This window comes from Schistocerca nitens, chromosome 4, assembly GCF_023898315.1.
Source record: "Schistocerca nitens isolate TAMUIC-IGC-003100 chromosome 4, iqSchNite1.1, whole genome shotgun sequence".
In the NCBI taxonomy this organism is placed as follows: domain Eukaryota; kingdom Metazoa; phylum Arthropoda; class Insecta; order Orthoptera; family Acrididae; genus Schistocerca; species Schistocerca nitens.
The window spans coordinates 336,845,001-336,855,874 of record NC_064617.1 but is presented as its reverse complement, the minus strand read 5'-3'; the positions used below and the strand labels follow the sequence as shown (position 1 = coordinate 336,855,874).

Below are 10,874 nucleotides of genomic sequence, written 5' to 3'. Positions count from 1 at the left end.
AAGTGTCCGTTCGGCACTTGGAGAAGACAGATAAGGATGTTTTCGAAATGTATTGAGGGAAAACGACAACATTAACCTGGGCGAAAAGCCGATAAACTTAGAAATCTTGAATCTTAGCCCACGCGTAAGGTAAAAAAGAAAATAAATGGGAGTGGATCGCGTACAGGAGAAAAACGAGTTAGACTTCGGGATCTCATGAAACGTAGCTCTTTTAGCTAGAAAGTTCCTGGACAACAGAGTTTGGCTCAAAATTTAAGATAGAGGAATTAAATTTACACAAGTTGTGTCTTGGTGTTAAAAAAAGTAAACAGTACAAACACGTCGTTTCGACGAGCTCCAGGACTTATTCCGGATCGAGTCGAGGATTACTGAGAATGTTTGGATGACTAAGCGACACAAGCGTCGTTGTGCAATTGCGAATAAACTTCATGCCGTTTGAGCTCTTTATACAACTGAAGGGTTCGAAGTAAGAGTATTTCCTGTTTTCAGAATTAAACATCGAAGAATGTGATCATCTAGCTTCATAGTCTCTGATGATGGTTCTCCCAGGAGACAAAACATTAGAAAGAAGAGTACAATACAGGACACGACCTAAATTCCTCGAAATGCCGTATGCCACCGATGAAGTAAACACGTATGCTCAGAGAATAGTTACGCAATTACTTTTTGCGCAGACTTTATCAGGAAAAATGGTTCAAATAGCTCTGAGCACTATGGGACTCAACTGCTGAGGTCATTAGTCCCCTAGAACTTAGAACTAGTTAAACCTAACTAACCTAAGGACATCACAAACATCCATGCCCGAGGCAGGATTCGAACCTGCGACCGTAGCGGTCTTGCGGTTCCAGACTGCAGCGCCTTTAACCGCACGGCCACTGCGGCCGGCTCTTTATCAGGAAAATGAACAAGTAGTACGCAACAAATCACAACACACATGCGCTCGCTCTCTAAGGAGAGTGATGAGAAGATTTCTTTACCGTAGAGAGGCTGTGGATTTCGGAAACGTTTCCTCCTGTGTTTGACAAAGACAGTTGCTACTCAGAGCATATTAGGTTCTTAGTGAACGTATAATTTAATAGATTATCGAACATGCATGAGCTGTTCCCCATTCGGTAGTCCTTGTCCTACGACAAACACACAGAGCATTTCAACATGTACTGGCGTCCCGCATACACAAGTCTGCCCGACATTACATCAGCACGGCTGGTGTCGGCTGCAGTCGTCTCATTCACTGGTCATGAGGGTCACCGGATCTACCTCGACTAGCTATTTGTATGCACGGGAGGATGAAAAGACAAGTCTACAGAAGAAAAAAAAAGAACAAACGCAAAAGTTGAATCAGCTCGATTTATAAACAGTAGTGTCCTCATAAAAATAACCGATGTCAGCACAAGAACTACGTGTCAGTGCTGCGAAGAAAATTGAAGAAACAAAATCAAAATCGGTGGTGACTTTTTTGAAAACTTAATATAAACTTCTGCAAGTAGTTAGCGTATTTTTACATTAAATTACTTCGATACGTAATCAGTGTTATCAGTCACGAGGTTCCTCTCACGCATGACATTTAAACATCTATAAACTGAGAAATATACGGTTTCCAGTCTTTCAAAGAATGTGCTTTTAGAGATATAAAACATATTTTTTTCTGATGTTACTTGTCGTTCGTCATTAAGAAGAGTGGTTTGATGAAGCCCTCCATGTTAATCTGTTTTCGTCTCTGCATAAATACTGCAGCCTACATCCGTATGAAGCTGCTTGTTGTTGTCAAGCCTTGGTCTGCCTCTACAGTTTTACTTCCTCCACACTTCTCTCCGTTACTAAATTCATCGCCTCTTCAATGTGAATTTAGACTGAAGCTGCGAGTGAAAATTTGTACCCAGGCTGTTAATCGAATCCGGGTCTCCTAGGCACTAAGGCACCTTGCCACAGCAGTTCACACACTTGCACGGGTTACCCTGGCACGCCTGCCTCCTCGATACAAATAATCTCGTGACATCTAGTGGTCAATTCCGTATTAAATGTGAGTCCGCATACTTTTGATCAGGTAGTGTATATTAAGTGGGGCGCGCGAGGTCGCTGTAGCTTAAGAGTGATCTCTTGTCACTAAGAGCACAGCAGGTTCCCTCTGTAGCCTGTTCGTGCCAAATATGTGCGGTCTGGGCAAGGCTGGGGATGCTATCGATGGCAGTCATTGGCGGATGATGTGAGATAGGCAAAGTTTAGTAGTCAGATACGGCGTACAATACACACAGAATACTGTTGCAAGAATCTGCAGTTGGTCACACTGATCAGTGGGTGGTGGAGTGTACATGAAACTGGAGACCGAGGCTAGATGGCACAGATTTTGGGTTTTGATTTTTTTTTATGCAATACATGGAGAGTTTCTAGTGAATGCGGCGGACAGCTCAACTTTATGATTAAAAAAATCATCTAGGACCTAATAATTAAATACGTATGTGGGGAACCTCTTCCCTAACAGCTTACAACTATGGCAGCTAACTCTGAGCGCAGGATTAGTTGGCATGCGCCTAAGAGTGAGTCGGCATAATCAGATCTAATACGGATCCTCAAGCTGAACACAGAAATTTTCAAGGAACCACATTTTATTTCATCAAACTGGGGGTAACTTCCTTTCAAAGAATAAAATCTACAAAAAATAAATTTGTCATGAGAAAAAAAACTTGAACAAAAACAAATTCTTGTTAAATGCACACACAACATTAGAATTTCAGTGTATGAAATCATCAAGAAAAGTAAGATCTGCTTATTATTATAGCTACCTGTAGATATTCAAATAGTATTAGTTCAATGTTATAAATCCACCACAAATGTAGGAGTTAGGCAGTTGTTTATTGGAACAAGTGATTCAATTTTCACTCAATTTTATTGTGGTCGCACGAAATTTAATCATTCTCGTCTAGCCATATTCAGACTTCCCCGTTTTTGTGCATGGAAGACACACTAATCTCGTTGCCATCGGGGTCGACAATCTTCCCAGGTTACTGATGCGTATTATACTGCATCAAATCAAAGACATTTAAACGTACTCAGGGTGTACATTAGGCCGCTGAGATGGTGGGTTATTCCTTGTTGGTCTTCATGACTTGGTAGTATAGCTATGCCAAGTGACTCATACTCCGAGCGGCCTGAGGCGCCTTGCCACGGTTCGCACAGCTACCACCGTCGAAGGTTCGACTCTTCCCTCGGGCATTGGCGAGTGTGTTTTCCTTAGCGTAATTTAGTTTAAGTTAGATTAAGTAGTGTGTAAGCCTAGGGACCGATGCCCTCAGCAGTTTGGTCCCATAGCAACCTACTATCAATTTCCAAAAATTTCCTAACTATGCCAACTAGCAGTAAAGGGATGTCAAAAACAAAATGGATACCACACAATCCCATACATCAGAAATAAAAGACTGTGATGCATGTATGCAACCAGTGTTGACCACTTTTTCGCAACCCGCCATCAACAGCACTTCAATTCGCTCTTCGGGTTCAACAGAACAAAAAAGGAAAAAAATACAACCAAAAAATTTGATAACCAGTCAGAAAAACGATGAAAAAGGGGTCCTTCCTTCGTGACCTTCCCAAGCAGACTGAGGTTACGGAGTATGGTGCAACTTTACGTAAACTCCCCATTAGCACTAAGGCAGCGCTCTACTCCACAATGGCTGGAATTAAAGCAGTGTGACAACTAGCCCCTTATGGCAACTAACTCTGGTCACCCCTACCAAATTACTCTGTTCAGTCACATTACTGCAATCAACTGCCAAAAGCCCGAATAACTATCTTTCGCAGCGGGGTCAATGAGATTCTGGGAGGTACCGAGAATGAAGTGGAACCATGCCGACTTCACTGCCGTGGCCAGCTGTTTCTCAATTTAGCATCCATGGCGCGAACACCCCGATCGAAGTGGTCCCACAGATTATCGACTGGGTTTAAATCCGGGAAGTCTGATGGTCGGTGGAGTATGGTAAACACATTCTGGTGCTCTTAGAAACAAGCATGTATACGGCGAGCCGGCCCGGGTGGCCGAGCGGTTCTAGGCGCTACAGTTTGGAACCGCGCGACCGCTACGGTCGCAGGTTCGAATCCTGCCTCGGGCATGGATGTTTGTGATGTCCTTAGGTTAGTTAGGTTTGAGTAGTTCTAAGTTCTAGGGGACTGATGACCTTAGAAGTTAAGTCCCATAGTGCTCAGAGCCATTTGAACCATGTACACGGCGAACTGTGTGACACGTTGCATTGCCCTGCTGGTAGATGCAATCGTGCCGAGGAAAAACAAACTGCATGTTGGGTTTGACATGGTCCGCAAGGATAGATGCATATCTGTGTTAATCCATTTTGGCTTCGAGATTGAAGAGATCACCCAGGGAATGCCATACACCCTTCGTTGGCCTGGACTCTTCGGATGATTGTTGCAGGGTGTTTGCTTACAGTCGTTTCATGCCGTACACTCCAGCGGCAGTCTTATGGAACATAAAAGGTGATTCATCTGAAAAGGCCACTTGTCGCCACTCAATCTGTAGTATCATTGCCTTGGCAGCCCGTCGTCTGCCGAGCACAGCGCACTGTAGCGGGCTGTGCAGCTCGACGGAACTGGAGTCTGCCTCGTTCACTTCCTAGCTAGATTTCAACCCAGGCAGACGCACTTTCATAATCGGCCCTCAGCCAGTTCTGTTTGCATTGATTCTCTGAGGAGGGCCCACCAGGCTTAGTCCCTGAGAATATATTGCGTTAGTTATAGCCGTAGCTGCAGTCCAACAAACTACTGAAGATAAGTAAATTTCATTGTACTACGTGTTTCTTGAATAATAGTTCTTCTCTCTCTGACAGTGTGCCGTACCGCATATTATTGCCACCTGGACTCCTTCAGCTCCTATCAACTCGGCCTCCTACTTATTTGCATCTAGTAACGAGCTGAAAACACCCACGCGTTTTGTGCCTCTAAACAGTGAGACACAATACAATGGACGCCCTGATACGATATTGGCTTGCAAATTCCAGCCTTCGTCGCCGATGATCAGGAGTCAGCATGGGTACATGAACCAGGAGCCTGCTGTGGAGGTCCATATGCGGCAACGTTCGCTGGACGGTCGTTGAGGAGACACTGTTGGTTCATCTGGCCAACTGTTGCACGTCTGTTTGCCTGTACACCGCACCCGTCATTCACACCTACCTGTCATCTGTGGCCGTGGTGTCGATTTCAGATAGCGCCATTTTGCCCTACACGGTGTACTTTAACCACGGCGACACGCAAACATTTTACATACTTAACTGTTTCCCGCCTTTGCCCGAAAGCCAACGATCTTGCCTGTTTGACATCAGATAATTAGCTCTGTGTCTGCATTAGAACAACGACTGCACGGTTTTCCAAGTCCCTCCGACAGGTTTTACGTACCCTCCTCTGCTAGTGCTGCCACCTGCCGTCTGTGAGTGGTTACTACATGTTAGCATCGAACATAGTCGATGGTCACGTTAATTTGATTGGACCGTGTTTTCTTTCCAATTGCATTCGCGTATTGAGCGAATGAAAAAATAAGTATCTTTCTGTCTCTGTTCGTGTTCTAATTTCTCTTCCCTTAATTAAACGATTACTACGGAAGATATACCTTGCTGGTATCAAAATGGCGGCGTAGTCTTCCTCGAAACTATTTTTACTTTCGTATGAGCTATAAAGACCTGTTACCACTTCAGCAGCTTCTCTGAATTCGTTCGATGTCTGTCGTCATGACAACTTATAAAGCCATCAAATACTGGAACAATATTCTAGAACTGGTAACTCTATCGTATTGTATGCAATTTCGTTTATAGATGCTTTGCATTTCCTCAGAACACTTCCAATAAATCTTAGTCTTCCTGCCTTTGTGGCCAAGCGGTTCTGGGCACTTCAGTCTGGAATCACGCGACCACTACGGTCGCAGGTTCGAATCCTGCCTCGAGCATGGATGTGTGTGATGTCCTTAGATTGGTTAGGTTTAAGCAGTTCTAAGTTCTAGGGGACTGATGACCTCAGATGTTAAGTCTCATAGTGCTCAGAGCCATTTGAACCATTTAGTCTTCCATTTGCATACTGATTTTACAAGCTCGTGACGTTTCAAATGGCTTCTAGACACATGTATTACGTGACATTATCAAGATGGTCACGACTAATCTTGTAACCAGATTACAGCAAGAAAAGAAATATTTTTCCATTCCGTTTTTAGGGCCCATCTCTTACAGAATCCAGCGCCTCCTTAAAACCAGATACAACTGCAATGTTACGTTCTCCACTAATAATAACCTGAAAAGTAATCTCCTTCATAATTTAAAATCAGTACGTTCCCCTTTGTTACATTCAGGAGTCTATAAAATCATTTGCGACACATGTCCTTCACATTATAGAGGACAAGCACGGCGAACTTTTACAGTCAGATATAAAGAGCACCTATTGGGGGAAAAATGCACTAACATTCATAATTCTCCTTTCGCTGATCATTTGCTGATCACAGGCCACAAACCTAAGGAAATTAATGAAATTAATAATCTGCACACAGAGAAAAAAGGTCGTAGACTTGATGTTCTTGAGGAAATGGAAATATTCAAACACTTCTCTTTCAATGATAACCTTATTCTTAATGAACAGTTACAGTTACGTAACAAGAATTTTTTCAGTGGCTTCAAACCTTTGCTGAAGGATCCTTAAAAGATATGTTTCATCTGTGTCAATTTTTCCTCATGTATTTTTTCTGAAATGTTGTTTTCCTCCCCATAGTCTTATCGCAGTTTAATCATTTACTGTATTTTACTGTAACAAATTACTGAAAAAATTTTTTCATAATTTCTTACTGCTTTGAAATTATAATATGTCTTCGTACTATAAAATGTTTAATATTTGTAGACACATATGCTATACAAACTGCTGTAACCTTTCTATCACGTAAAGCAGATGTTAGCAATTTTCATCACTAGATGGCGTCACACCTCATGTCCACATCGTAGTATAGCCGGCGCACGCGCCACACAGTCTGATGCCACCTGTTTCAGTATACACAAGCAGCCATTAGCGACAATCTTTAATTTTTAACTAGAAATGACAATAAAACTTTTACGTAGGATGCTTTATTATGTGACGTGGCATTTTTGGTGTTAAAATTGTATGACGAGAGCTGTAATGCTCAACTTTTTACGTATGTAAGTACGTCTTTATATACGAATATTAATTATTACTGTCTTGTATTTTTCTTATTAATGACTAACTTTGTATCCCCCTTATTTATGTAATATGAATTCTGATGAAGACTCCCTTACTTTAGGAGTCGAAACCATGGTCAACTGGACTATAAAACATATTTTCACGGTTTAAAGTTGTTCTTTCACTTTGTGATATTCATTATTTTACATTAATCCACTTTTAAAGAGAGCTACCAGTCCTTACTCCAAATTAAAATTTTGTCCACCTCTTTTTGAATTATCTTATGATCGTCCAACGACGATACTTCCCACCACTGGTATACAGGGTGTTACGAAAAGGTACGGCCAAACTTTCAGGAAACATTCCTCACACACAAATAAAGAAAAGTTGTTATGTGGACATGTGTCCGGAAACGCTTAATTTCCATGTTAGAGCTCATTTTAGTTTCATCAGTATGTACTGTACCTCCTCGATTCACCGCCAGTTGGCCCAATTGAAGGAAGGTAATGTTGACTTCGGTGCTTGTGTTGACATGCGACTCATTGCTCTACAGTACTAGCATCAAGCACATCAGTACGTAGCATCAACAAGTTCATCACGAACGTGGTTTTGCAGTCAGTGCAATGTTTACAAATTCGGAGTTGGCAGATGCCCATTTGATGTATGGATTAGCACGGGGCAATAGCCGTGGCGCGGTACGCTTGTATCGAGACAGATTTCCAGAACGAAGGTGTCCCGACAGGAAGACGTTCGAAGCAATTGATCTGCGTCTTAGGGAGCACGGAACATTCCAGCCTATGACTCGCGACTGGGGGAGACCTAGAACGACGAGGACACTTGCAATGGACGAGGCAATTCTTCGTGCAGTTGACGATAACCCTAATGTCAGCGTCAGAGAAGTTGCTGCTGTACAAGGTAACGTTGACCACGTCACTGTATGGAGAGTGCTACGGGAGAACCAGTTGTTTCCGTACCATGTACAGCGTGTGCAGGCACTATCAGCAGCTGATTGGCCTCCACGGGTACACTTTTGCGAATGGTTCATCCAACAATGTGTAAATCCTCATTTCAGTGCAAATGTTCTCTTTACGGATGAGGCTTCATTCCAACGTGATCAAATTGTAAATTTTCACAATCAACATGTGTGGGCTGACGAGAATCCGCACGCAATTGTGCAATCACGTCATCAAGACAGATTTTATGTGAACGTTTGGGCAGGCATTGTTGGTGATGTCTTGATTGGGCCCCATGTTCTTCCACCTACGCTCAATGGAGCACGTTATCACGATTTCATACGGGATACTCTACCTGTGCTGCTAGAACATGTGCCTTTACAAGTACGACACAACATGTGGTTCATGCATGATGGAGCTCCTGCACATTTCAGTCGAAGTGTTCGTACGCTTCTCAACAACAGATTCGGTGACCGATGGATTGGTAGAGGCGGACCAATTCCATGGCCTCCACGCTCTCCTGACCTCAACCCTCTTGACTTTCATTTATGGGGGCATTTGAAAGCTGTTGTCTGCGCAACCCCGGTACCAAATGTAGAGACTCTTCGTGCTCATATTGTGGACGGCTGTGATACAATACGCCATTCTCCAGGGCTGCATCAGCGCATCAGGGATTCCATGCGACGGAGGGTGGATGCATGTATCCTCGCTAACGGAGGACATTTTGAACATTTCCCCTAACAAAGTGCTTGAAGTCACGCTGGTACGTTCTGTTGCTGTGTGTTTCCATTCCATGATTAATGTGATTTGAAGAGAAGTAATAAAATGAGCTCTAACATGGAAAGTAAGCGTTTCCGGACAGATGTCCACATAACATATCTTCTTTCTTTGTGTGTGAGGAATGTTTCCTGAAAGTTTGGCCGTACCTTTTTGTAACACCCTGTATACGCAGTTGCCTCTTTAGTGGTCAGTCGTGCCTGGTGCAAAACCCTGCTGGTATGTGACTGGCGCCGGACTTGGTAGCGTGTCCGCCCGCCGGCCTCAGCGACCTCGCCTGTCCTCAAGAAGGCGACCGCTCTCTGGCGGACCGGCCACTTACTGGCACAACCGGGTTGCAGGAACCACCGCCGGCTCCACATTCCTCAGGAGCGCGGGATTCTTTCGAACCCGGCAGGAAGTAGGCTGCCGTCACGTAGTTTATCCCCATCTGCAGCTGACAGAACCTTGTGAGTAACAGACATCTTCATTCTCGAGTATCACTACCATCGACGTAATTCTTCGTGACGTTTGCCTTGACCTTCCACGATAAAGTATACCACTAATGAGCAGTCCTGTCCCCAGTATATCTACTCATTTCCGTACAACTTATGTTCTTCCAAATTAAACCGTTTATATCTTCAAAGTTAATGATCTTGTCACAAAAGAAATTAACAATACTCTTCACAAAAAGAAAAATAATTCTCTTTCTACAGTTAAGCACATTAAAAAGAAGCTCAGAGAATAAAATCGTCAAATCAGATAATCGAAATCTCCTGTCACCTTGTATAAGGACGACTGTGTTAAAAAGCGCTAGAATTCTCACCAGTAGTAAGAATCCCACTACTAACTTCGCTGAAGAGTTTAAAGAAGCCTGTAACTCGGTCTTTACTCCCAATGGCCGTGCTAATAAATTTTTAAGCATGAATCCTTGGGTACCAGATTCGCGACCACAAGTTGAGATACATAGTTGAGATATGTAGTCCTTAATGAAACTGGTAGGCCTGGTTATTTCTTGCCCAAGAAGTTTCATATTATACATACGAAACTTCTTTTCCTGGGAAAGAGCTAGTTAACTCTTTAAGGGACGATACCTTTCCCTGTGGCAGTTGAAACGTCCCCTAAGAAAAATTAATGAATTACTGTGCTGGTAAACACCTTACGTTATTTAATTTTCAAACAGCTGAGCATAACTGAACGCACTCAGACATTTCTCTCTTTACTTATTCTGATCATCACTCAACTGACACAATATTTTTAGCGCAACGTAGTCTGAATTTCAATAATCCCCACAAAAGAATCGGCCTGACTAACAATAACCTATACCTTTCATGAATCACTTACCTCACAAAAATCTTCGTTACTCGAACTACTGCAATAGAGAGAGCGCCAGTACTGCCAGCTATATATATATATATATATATATATATATATATATATATATATATATATATATATATATATATGAGTTCATGATATCCAGTATTACAAATTTACTCTTTCTATCGGACACACGTCCAGATCGCCCGCTCTTAAAATTCTGCCATCTCTGCCATCTCTCACCTCCAACTGCGCAACGCTATGCGCTGTTCACATCCAACTGCCCAACACTACAATAGCGAATATTTCAACAATGCCAACCAGCCACAGACTGCACACAGCACAGCCAGTGATTTTCATACAGAGCGCTACGTGACGTTACCAACATAAAAACCTAAACAGCCTACTTACACAGTATGCTTGCATCATCGCTTGATATTACAAATCTTTACAGTAATATTCCAAGAGATGAAACGATTCTTCTTATAGAAGATAATCTCTCTAGGTACGACAAATGGAATTATGACGACATTGTAACACTTCTCAGAACTATTATTAAGTATAATTTCTTTAATTTCAAGGTTCAGCTATAGCAGCTACGTTAAGGCCTCGCTATGGGGAACTGACTTTTACATCTGCATCTACTTCGATATTCTACAAATCAAATTTAAGGAC

The 10,874-nt window shown here is 42.7% G+C and overlaps 1 non-coding gene across 1 annotated transcript; it reads left to right on the top strand.

Moving 5' to 3' along the window:
• Positions 1-4,019: 4,019 nt before the first annotated feature.
• Trnap-ugg (transfer RNA proline (anticodon UGG)) lies at positions 4,020-4,103 on the top strand. Its single transcript has one exon. It is a non-coding gene; the product is annotated as a tRNA-Pro (tRNA).
• The last annotated feature ends 6,771 nt before the right edge of the window (positions 4,104-10,874 follow it).